We start from the raw sequence: 11,385 nt of genomic DNA on the forward strand, positions 1-11,385 counted from the left end.
AAGCAAGTTGGTTTTATTATTATGGACCTCCGTTCTTTTACTTGTGATCTGTTCAAGTGCTACTTTCATTTGTGGGGTAATGGGGGCCCTAATTGGATTAGAGAGCTCAGGATCTGGAGGAAGGAATGTGATGTTGAATGGATTTTAGTTAGTCCAACTAAGCGTAGATCATCTCTAGGTCTTTTGGCCATGCATAAACCTCCTATTAGATTGGCTATCAAGTTTGTTGCATCTGCTAAGAAGAAGCTTTCTTTTGCCAATTTTGAGCGATATTCTGCTTGCAAGGGATACAGATATCCGGCTACGCAAAAGTGTATTGATACTATTAGGGATGCTGGGTATGATCTTCCTGTTCATGAACGTGTAGTCATACATCAGTCCCATCCCATGGATTTGCTTTGGACAGTGGCTCGTCCACCCATTATTTTGTGTACAGTCACTCCGTTGCCGGAGTTGAGCCGGCCGACAACATCTACGCTGGTGAGTGATCCGGTTTCTGAGGAACTATCACCCGTGCATGCTGGGATTACGCCCGCAAGTTTCGCGGAGGCGGGATTGCCTCCTCAAAACAATTGTCAGGCTTCAGGCCCAGTTACTTTGAAAGCCCACCAGGCATCCAGCCCACCTATGCTGCTTAGCCCAATTGCTTTTGGGCCTTCCACGCCTACGGGTCCGAGCCCTCTGGACCGCGGTCAAGATATCCCGTCCTCACAAGAGGTCGCGAGGCAGTTTGAAGCTATGGTCGATGACATGGTGGACCGTGTGGTTACATGCACTCTTTGTTCGCAGAGGGGCCACTTGTCAGTGGCATGTGGAATGCGAGCGGTCTGTTCGGCTTGCTCTCGCCCAGGTCACTCTAGCCGCGACTGTAATGATTTTGTGCGCTCCAATGGATTGGTTTGGAAGCCAATTTCGGTGCAACAAAAAACGATTTTATCGGAATATGCTGCTTCTCATGGGAACAGAGCCGGAGTTATTGCGATAGATTGTCCAGTCCCATCACCACCGCACCCATTGCACCTTCCCTCTCCCCAAGCCAAAGAAAACCCCCGGCAAGCTTCTGGTTCTTCCATGGCGAACTATGAGCTCGATCCTCAGCGCTTTGTGCCTGCTGGCCACCACATCTCGATGGCGGCGATCGTCGGCTTCCTCGCACCTTCTTCATGCCCGCTTCTCGTCTGCCCCGTCGTCATGAAGACTTCATGGTTGCGGAGGTGATGCCTGTGCCTGAGGGGCCGCTTGGTCCGGTGCGGGAAGAGGTGGTCCAGTTTCTGCAAGATAGAGGTATTCTGGTCCGATCTGCTCAGCCGTGGTTTCATGGGGTGGGTTTGTTCCAAGTCAGAGATCCGTCAGTTAGATACACTTTGATTCAACATGCACCTTTTCTGTTGGGAAACGATCATTTTGTTAGATTTATGAAGCATGATGAGGGGGAAAATTTCAAGGGAGAACATGGTTTTCGCAAGGGCTGGTTAATGTTCATTGGGATCCCTCTTGATTACCATACTAAAGAATACATCTCGCAGGCTGTAGGCACTTTCGGAAAGTTTATTTCTTGGGATAGTGAGGATCCTTACCTTGTCCGGACTTTGGTTGAGGATAACTTTTCGGATACGCCTTTGGTTCCCAGAGATGTGGTTTTTGGTGATTATGCTGAATGGGGAGGTGCTCAAGTGTCTTGTACTGTTGCATGCTATGTTCTTGGTGTGGATTTTGCAGATCAGATGCCAAATGACGAAGACCCAATGCCTCTGGATGGAAATCCCCATCCGTTGTCTGGTAATCTAATACAAGATAATTTGATATTTGTGCTGCCACCATACCCAATGTTGGGATGGAATGATGCACCTGTTGCTCCTCCCCCTCCTCCAGAAAATAATGAAGCGCCTGGTTGGGGAAATGCCATGTGGGGAAATGAAGCAGAGGATGTACAGGCTCTGCAGCCGGCTGCTCCTGAACATGATCAAGTTTCTATTGTGATTGATCAGCCGGAGGGCTCAGTTTCTGTGGACCAACAGGAGCAGGGCATTGAGATCCAACAGCAACATGATTTGCCCCCCAGATCAACAACTTCAGCATTTGCAGCCCCCGGTCTTCGAGGATAATCAGCTGGCAATTGTGCCTTATCAACCACCTGTGATTCAGCAACATGAGATCTTTATTGGCATGGCACGCATTGTGGCTAGATCTCCTCTCCCTCCGGAGATGATTTGTAAGAGGTCTTTCCAGAACCTCATGTTTGATTTTTCAGTTAAGGAGGTGCCACAGTCTCTCTTCTTCAAACCTATGGGCACAATCATTTATTCTAAGAGGTCTTGGTCCATTGCTTTTGATGAATCCACAAAGATGTCTTGTTTGACTGCTTCCTTGCCCATAGTTGCTACTGTCAGACAACCTGTCATGATAAAGCGCCCAGTGGCTAGAGCTCTATTTGACGAGCTGCCAGCTGATCCAGTTTCAGTTTCTGAAGAAGTTGCACCTGGTAATTCTGCTGTCTTTGTCTCTGCTGAGTCATCATCTGTGGTTTTCTCTGTGGAACAAACTGCTGGGAGAAAGCGGAGAGAGAAGAAGAAGACTCCTATTGTTGATACATCACTGCGATGTTGCACTCGGAGCGCGACAAAGTTGGATGGCTTCAAAAATGTGGTTTTTGAGCAGCTCTCGCTACAACCATCAAAGAAGCGCCCCCATGCCAAGCCCATGGAAGACAAGGCCCAGCCCACTCCTGTAGATGGCCCTGAAGATGCACAACCTACTGCACCACCGCATACCCCAATCCATGTTCTTCAGGCTGTGGGCGCAGAGCTGGAAATTGAACCTTCCCTTCTATCGGTGGACAAGCTTATGGCTAATCCACAAGAGGATTCTTCTGCATCTTCAGCTTAATGATTATGTTTGCTACCGTGTTAAGGCCTAGAGGGCCTGTTATGTTTGCTTTTATTATTGTTGAACTGCGTCCGGTCCCAGAAATGGCATGTTGTGGTACTGAACTATGTTATCTTTTGGATGGTATGACATTGTGTGTCATGCTATATTTGTTCTTCTATTCCTCGGTGATTAATGAATCGTGTGTCAACGCGTAGCTGGAAAGTTTTATGTTGGAATGTTCGCGGTCTGAATTCTGATACTAGGCAGCGTTCTGTCAGGGATAAAGTAACTGAAAGTCAGTGTTCTGTGTTTTTTCTTCAAGAAACTAAACTCTCCTCATGCATGCGTACAACTATGAAAAGCATCTATCCCTATGGCTTTGATCAATTTGTCGAGTCCCCCTCTAGAGGTGCCTCTGGGGGTTTGTTAACCGCGTGGCGATCAAACTTGTTTCATGGCACTCTGCTAGAAGTTAAACGCTACGCTATTGTTATGCAGTTTACCTCAGTTCATAATAATGAACAATGGTTTTTGGTTAATGGTTATGGCCCATGTCAGGGTGAGTTGCGTGATGAGTTTTTGTCTTGGATCTATAATTTGGACATTGATCCGGATCAAAAATGGATGTTGATGGGGGATTTCAACTTTATTCGTTCATTTGAAAATAGGAACCTCCCTGGTGGCGATATCAATGATATGTTTATTTTTAATGAAATTATTGGCCATTTGGGACTGTTGGAACTTCCTTTAAAAGGAAGAAAGTTTACTTGGTCTAACATGCAGGACATGCCACTTTTGGAACAACTAGACTGGGTTTTTACCTCTGCCAGTTGGATTAATCTAGGGATAATTAGATTTATGCCCCTAGTTGTGTCCCACTCGTCTGTTTTACCCCTAATTCCCAAAAGTCACCGGTTCTGTCCAAATCACTTTGCTCCTCTTATGCTTTTGCCCTTTGAGCGTTTGACCGTCAGTTTGAAAACTTCATAACTAATTCATACTAAATCAGAAAAATGCAAATAAGATACCAAAATGTTCAAAAAAACATCACCTATATGTCAGTGTCATTTGCATCCATGAAAAAAGTGTTGGAAAGTGCCCATCCGAGTTTTAGCTCTTATGCTACCACCATGAATAGTAAAATCTAAAAAAGTTCAAAAAAATTCAAAAATAATTTGGTGGCAAAGAATGACAAATGTTTTAATTGTCTGCCAAGTTTCACCAGGGAATAACATTCGTGGGTGCCGCGGCAAAAAAATCAACACTCCAAAATAGATTATTTTTTTGCCACGACTTCCACGAATGTCGTTCCCTAATGAAACTTGGCAAGCACTTAAAACACTTGTCGTTCTTTGCCACCATATTTTTTTTGAATTTTTTTGAATTTTTTTTAGAGTTTACTATTCATGGTGGTATCAAAAGAGCTAAAACTCGGATGTGCACTTTCCAACACTTTTTCATGAATGCAAATGACACTGACATATAGGTGATGCTTTTCTGAACATTTTGGTATCTTATTTGCATTTTTTATTTTGTATGAATTAGTTATGAAGTTTTCAAACTGACGGTCAAACGGTCAAAGGGCAAAAGCATAAGAGGATCAAAGTGACTTGGACAGAACCGGTGACTTTTGGGAATTAGGGGTAAAACAGACGAGTGGGACACAACTAGGGTCATAAATCTAATTATACCATTAATCTATACCCCATGACGAAAGTGACTCCTTTGGCTAAGACTGCGTCTGATTATGTGCCTTGTCTGGTTACCATTAGTACATCAATTCCTAAGGCGCATATTTTCAGGTTTGAATTTTTTTGGGTTCATCAGGATGGTATAAGATTGTGTGCAAGAGGTTTGGACTCGTACTTCTCCTAAGACACATATCTCAGCAATCATTGTTCATAAATTAAAGGCTTTGTAGTTTGCATTGAAAAAATGGCAGAAAGGTTTATCACATATTAAAAGGTTAATTGAGAAGTGCAACTGGGTAATTCTTTGGTTGGATAATCTTGAGGACATGAGGTCTCTTTCCAGACCTGAGAGAAATTTCAGGAAAGTTACTAAACTACACCATGAGCATCTGCTGCACATGCAATATCTATACAGGAGGAAGAGATGTACCATCAGGTATATCAAAGTGGGAGAGGAAAACTCCAAGTTCTTTCAGGCAATGGCAACTAAGAGATACAGAAAGAATTCTATTGCTTGCCTATTATTGTCTGATGGCTCTGTCACATCAAATCATGAGGAAATGGCCAAAGAGTTCTTATCTTCCTTCAAAAACAGAATGGGGACTGTTCGGCCAATAACTTTAGACGAGAATATCTTGTCTTTAATACCTAGGGTTCAGGGCTTGGAGGTGTTCACAAAACCTTTTGATCTAAAGGAAATTGAACAGGTTATTAAAGAAATGCCCACTGATAAGGCACCTGGACCTGATGTCTTCAATGGAATTTTTATAAAAAAGTGTTGGCACATCATATCTGCTGATTTTATTTGGCTAGTTCATGAGTTTCATGCTGGAACAGTTCAGTTAGAAAATCTTAACGATGCATACATCACTCTGATCCCAAAGAAACAGACACCTGAGAGTGTGGGAGACTTTAGGCCTATTTCACTCACTAGTGTTGGTCTGAAATTTCTTACAAAGCTTGCTGCTAAGAGATTTCAATAGGAGATCATCAAATGTGTGCATAAAAATCAGTATAGTTTCATAAAATCAAGAACAATCCAGGATTGCCTTGCTTGGACCTTTGAATATATCCATCAGTGTAATCAATCTAAATGGCCCATCCCGTTGCTCAAGTTAGACTTTGAAAATGCTTTTGATTCTATCCAGCATGAGGCTATCATAAGGATTCTTTTTGCAAAAGGTTTTGATAAAAGATGGATTACATGGATTAAGCAGTTGTTGTCATCGAGCACTTCTTCTGTGTTGCTTAATGGAGTTCCGGGTAACCATTTCAAATGCAAATGTGGAGTTTAGCAAGCAGACCCAATCTCTCCTTTGCTCTTTGTGATTGCTGCTGACCTCTTGCAGACTTTGATCAACAGTCTTCTTCAGCAGGGTTTAATAAGCAGGCCGCTGCCAACCCATGACCCAGATTTCCCTGTTGTTCAATATGCTGATGACACACTACTTTTCTTAAATGCTGATAAGGGTCAATTGGAGGCACTGCAATCAGTGTTATATTCTTTCTCAGAGGCAACTGGTCTGCAGATTAACTTCCATAAATCCTCCATGTATCCTATTAATGTGAATGACCCTGTTGCTACTGATCTTGCTGCCTTTTTTGGATGTAAGTTAGGCAAAATGCCTTCCACATATCTAGGTCTGCCAGTGGGGACTACCAGGCCTAAGATTGTGGATCTACTTCCCCTAGTGGATTGTATGGAGAGAAGATTGATAGCAAGTTCTTGGTTCTTGCCTCAAGGGAGCAGATTGCAACTAGTAAACTCTGTCATTTCCTCTTTGCCTATCTTCTTCCTTTGCAGCTTGTCAATTCCTTAGGGTATTCTGAAGCAGTTGGAAAGGATTCAGAGGCAGTGTTTATGGAGGAAATATGGTCAGGAGAGGGGCCATTCTCTGGCTGCCTGGCCACTTGTTTGCAGGCCTAAATTGATGGGGGGACTTGGAATCTTAAACCTTGGTGTGCAAAATGAAGCACTCCTTATGAAACATCTGAATACATTTTATAATAAAATGGATGTGCCTTGGGTTCAGTTAGTTTGGGATTCTTACTATTTCCAAAGGATCCCACATGATACTATTCTTTGTGGTTCTTTTTGGTGGAGAGATGTCTGCAAGTTGATGGATAATTTCAGAGCAGTTACCTCGGTCGATGTTCATAGTGGAGATACTGTGTTGTTCTGGTCTGATCATTGGCAAATTGGAAACAGTGATGTCCCTCTTCAAGATTGATTTCCTAGGCTCTATTCCTTTTGTCTCCACAAAAACCTCTCAGTGAGGGAAGTCTTTCAGACCAGTAGTTTCCAAGACCTATTTTACTTGCCTCTTTCTGAACAAGCCTTTCAGGATCTACAACAGCTCTCGTCCTTAATGGGGTCTTTCCATATAGACAGTGGCTGCCATGACTCTTGGGGGTGGAGGCATGGAAAGAAGTCTGAATATACTGCCAAAAAGTTTTATGACTATGTCTACACTACAAAAAAATACACTTCCGTGATGATACGTGTTTGTCACAGTAGGTCGCGTTTTCTGTCATGCATGTACATCCATGACAAATTTATGACAGAATCAAGATAGTCATACCTGTGCTGTCGTAGAAGTGTTCCATGACATTGCCAAAATTATCATCACGGAAGTGTCCACTTCCATGACGATAAATCGCGCGTCACAGAAGTGCTTTCGTCAAGGGTGACCGACACGTGGAATCCACCGTAACGGAACGCCGTTAAGCTATCGGGTCGGATTTTGGATCCGATAACTCGTTAACATCCATGACCAATGCCGATTTGCCATGTGTAAAATTCTCATTGGCTGATGGATCCACTTGCCAGCTCCGCGTTGGCACATGTGTCACTCATCCAACGGTCGAGATGGGCCTATGATATGTTGACACGTGGACCGGCCCAAAAGTGGCCCACAAAGATTAAATGGGCCGGCCCAACCGAAGGCCCATAAGATTTAGCGGACCATAATGGGCCGGCCTAGCTAAAGGCCCACAAAATTTAGCGGACCATAATGGGCCGGCCCAGCTAAAGTCCCACACGATTTTGCAGACCATAATGGGCCGGCCCAGCTAAAGGCCCACAAGATTTTACAGACCACAATGGGCCGGCCTAGCTAAAGGCCCACAAGATTCTGCCGACCATAATGGGCCGGCCCAGCTAAAGGCCCAACATTTTCTATCAAATCGGCCCGTCAACGGCCTGTCCTAAACTTGTCATCAACGCGGCCCATGGTCACTTCTGGCCCGTTAACAGTCCGCCAAGTAATTGAGCCGAATTACGGTCCGGTGTATTTCCGGCCTGTTAAAGGTCCGGCTTCATTTGGGCCCATTTACAGGCCATCAAAACTTTCAGCCCATAAACGACCGTGAAGGATTTGGGTCATATTCGACCATGTCTGACATTCAGCCTGTTAGAGGCCCACTATAGCTTTGGGCCACTTTCCGCCTGTTAACGCTCGACGTAAACCACGGGCCATATGTGGCCCAATGTCATATGGGGCCCATTAACGGCCCATATAAAAATGACGATAATCTAGCTCGACCGAAGTTCCGGCCTGTTAAAGGCCCGTGTATTAGGTCGGCGCATTTATAGCCCGTCTGAATTTCGGCCTGTTAAAGTCCAGTGGGTTATTTGGCACAATCAGGGCCCAATCTCACTTTCGGTCTATTAAAGGCCCATGTATTTTATGGGCTCGAGATATTTACACCTGTAAACGGCCTATTTTTACTGAGGGCCCAAATTATGTTTAGGCCTGTTAAAGGCCCACTATGGGCACATGCCTACCAGAAAAATATGAAAGCTTATGCTGATTTAGGCCCAGATATTTTTAGTGGGCTACATGCCAATTTTGGCCCGTAATCGTTTTTAGCCCAATTGGAATGGGCCCGACGAATGTTGGCATGTTGGGCTCCTACGAAGCTTTCGGCCGAATACATTACTAAGATAAACCTACACTATACAAAAATAGCGTCGTAATTACTGCAGCCTGAGGCAGCATCGTAAATGTTGTATCACAACAAAATAAATTCCAACCATACAACAAAAGGCATGTTGGCATAAAGTTTACAGTCCTTCCAGATAAAAGCACCATCAGATGCATAGAAGCACAAATCATTTGACCTGAGTGCTAATGTTTCAGGCTGTAGAATCTGATGGAGCAGCACGATCTCCACCTTTTTTCCGCCATTGCTCTTGAACAACGAAGCGAATTTCTGATAGTCTGGTTTCAAAACCATTCATATCTTGACGACATTTCTCAACCACTATTGTTGTTTCCGAAACAATGTCCATTAGGGATTGGACTTGTGTCTGGAGCACAGATATATCACTCTGTCTAGCAGGAAGATTTTGTTCAGTAGGTGATTTGGACGAGGTTACCTTGACAACCAACCCAGAATTATGCAGGAAGGTGCTTTTTGCACTGTTAGTGGAGAGATACTGATGCACTGCAGCAAGAGGTGACATTGTGCCTGTAGTAGCCTCGTCCCCTTCAGGTGGTTGTGGCTGTTCAATCATTTGTTCCATAGCTTCCTGAAAGTTTGAACTTGTAGATTAGTGTACCAGATAAGTTACTAATGAGACAAAAACAAACAAAGTAGGTTAAACGTTTATACATAATTTATTTTGGTGAACTACTGTAACACATTAGCATGTATTGTAGTGCCAACTACATAATAAAATCACTTTCGGAACATATGTCCATGTAGCATGCCTACTGTATTGTCTATTTCCTCACATTCGTTGACATCTAAGGATAAAGAGACATGGTTTAAAGTAGGATGAACATATTATGACATCATTCATATCATGGTCAAACAGATATAAAACAAACATGCTATTTTACAATTGTGTGCGCACGTGAACATAAAAACTAGATTACAGATCAAGACCAAAAGAATATCCTTCATCTCTTTTAAACCATGTAAGGTGAAATGATACGTTAAGACAACTGTGAATAAAAGTGAACAGAGTAACTGACATTGGCTGCAAACCAAGTAGTTAAATGAACATATCACAGTACCAATCAGTTCAAGGCAGGAGGAGTAAGGACTTACAACAGCGGCTTGAACTGGTGTGCTCGTGCCCTTCATCTTGCTAGTGTGGCAATCCTTGAAGATTTGCACTACATTCGGTTCAGGTTCTTTTTGGTCCGCACGGGATTTCCTCTGTATTTGGAACAAGTCAATATAGATACGATAATATGGCACAAAAAGAAGGAAGTAGTAGCTATTTACAAGAGCCTCGCAGTGTGCAATATAGCTACGAGATCCTGAGGTCTGTTGGAATTTCACTTTAGAATGGTTGGTTTTGTTCTTCAAACAGTTAGCCTAGAGGAAGATACACTTGTAAGGCACATACATAAATACAAGTTCAATATGTGGTCTGATCAAATACATATAGCCTACCTGATACTTTGGAGCAGACCAGTGTTTAACGAGGGCTGTCCAGTCTTCATCTGTAATATATTCCACTGGAGATGTTTGGGCATTTCATTGTTAGCCTTGCCTTCAAAGTGAGATTTTCTAAGGTGGTACCGATACCGTCGCAGAGCAGACTGAAAAACATGAGTGCATGCTTGTCTAGTTGCATCATCTTTCGGATCCAACTTGAACCTCATCTGTTGAAAAAAGAATGTGAGTCTTATTAGGAGGAAGCTAGAAAGTATGGGACAGAGCAAGACAATATTACGAATTGCGATGAATAACATTACTTACGGATAAATGGTCAAGGAAGGTGTTAAACTGGGTATTGTCTTTCTCATTCCTATACTGGATCCACGTTGGGAGGATACGTGCATGACACCTAACGGCAACAGCTGCCTCTGATACTAACTTGGCTGACTCTGTAGCATCACGTGGCCTTTTTAAACCTGCCTCAAAATGGACCTCCATTCTTCCTCCTTTAGATTTTGTTAATCTGTCAAGCATTATCCCTGATGTCTGTTTCCGCTTGCGTCGTGGTGCTAGTTCAACAACGAATATGGAAAGTGTTAGTGTACATCAAACTGTGAGAGTACATATAAAGGAGCATGCAACTGCAACTTGACTCGGTCAGGTACCATCTTGGTGTTGATGCTCATGAGGTTCATCTGATCTTGCCAAGTCCTGTTGTGTCAGCAGTGCTTCGGAAGTAGTGTTAGGTGTGAAGGCAGCTTGGGAACTGGCCAGTTCCGAAGCAAACGAACGAGTAACTGGTTGAGATGCTGGTACAGGTGAAGCGGATGCTGCAGCTGGTGGAGCAGGTGATACTGTGTTTGTAGATTTAGCCGATGGACTTGGACCTTCTACTGCACTATAAGTACCAGCAGAATCTCGACAGCAGAACCTTTTCCATTTCACCCGACGAGTAACAACACTCCCTACTATATTATTTTCCTTGCTCTTTTTTGACTTTGCCATGTCAAGCTGTACCCACAACACAAAAGAATAAAATCACTCTTCAGAACTCATTGATGCATGATACAGACAAGCAATACTTTGATGTAAGACAACCGTATGAGGATGGAATATGTAAGAAAAACAGGACGACATGACATATTCACAGCTACGATATGCAAACTAAGCAGAAGGATTTTCAAGAAAATAGAAGTAATGCAAGCTAGACACCATATGAAAGATGCAACCAATATTACTCTGCTAAGTTAAAAGTGTCTTGTCATAAGTGCCAATTCGAAAAATTAGAAGCAGAAGCAATACAACGTAGAAATCAATGCAAGATGCAACCACTATCAAACTGCCATGTTAAAGGCGTCCAATCATGAGTGACTGATGCGGGATACACAACAGCAGTACTTTGATGTAAGAACATGGTATGGTAGATAGA

The sequence above is a fragment of the Triticum aestivum genome, chromosome 2A (assembly GCF_018294505.1).
Source record: "Triticum aestivum cultivar Chinese Spring chromosome 2A, IWGSC CS RefSeq v2.1, whole genome shotgun sequence".
NCBI classification, from domain to species: Eukaryota; Viridiplantae; Streptophyta; class Magnoliopsida; order Poales; family Poaceae; genus Triticum; species Triticum aestivum.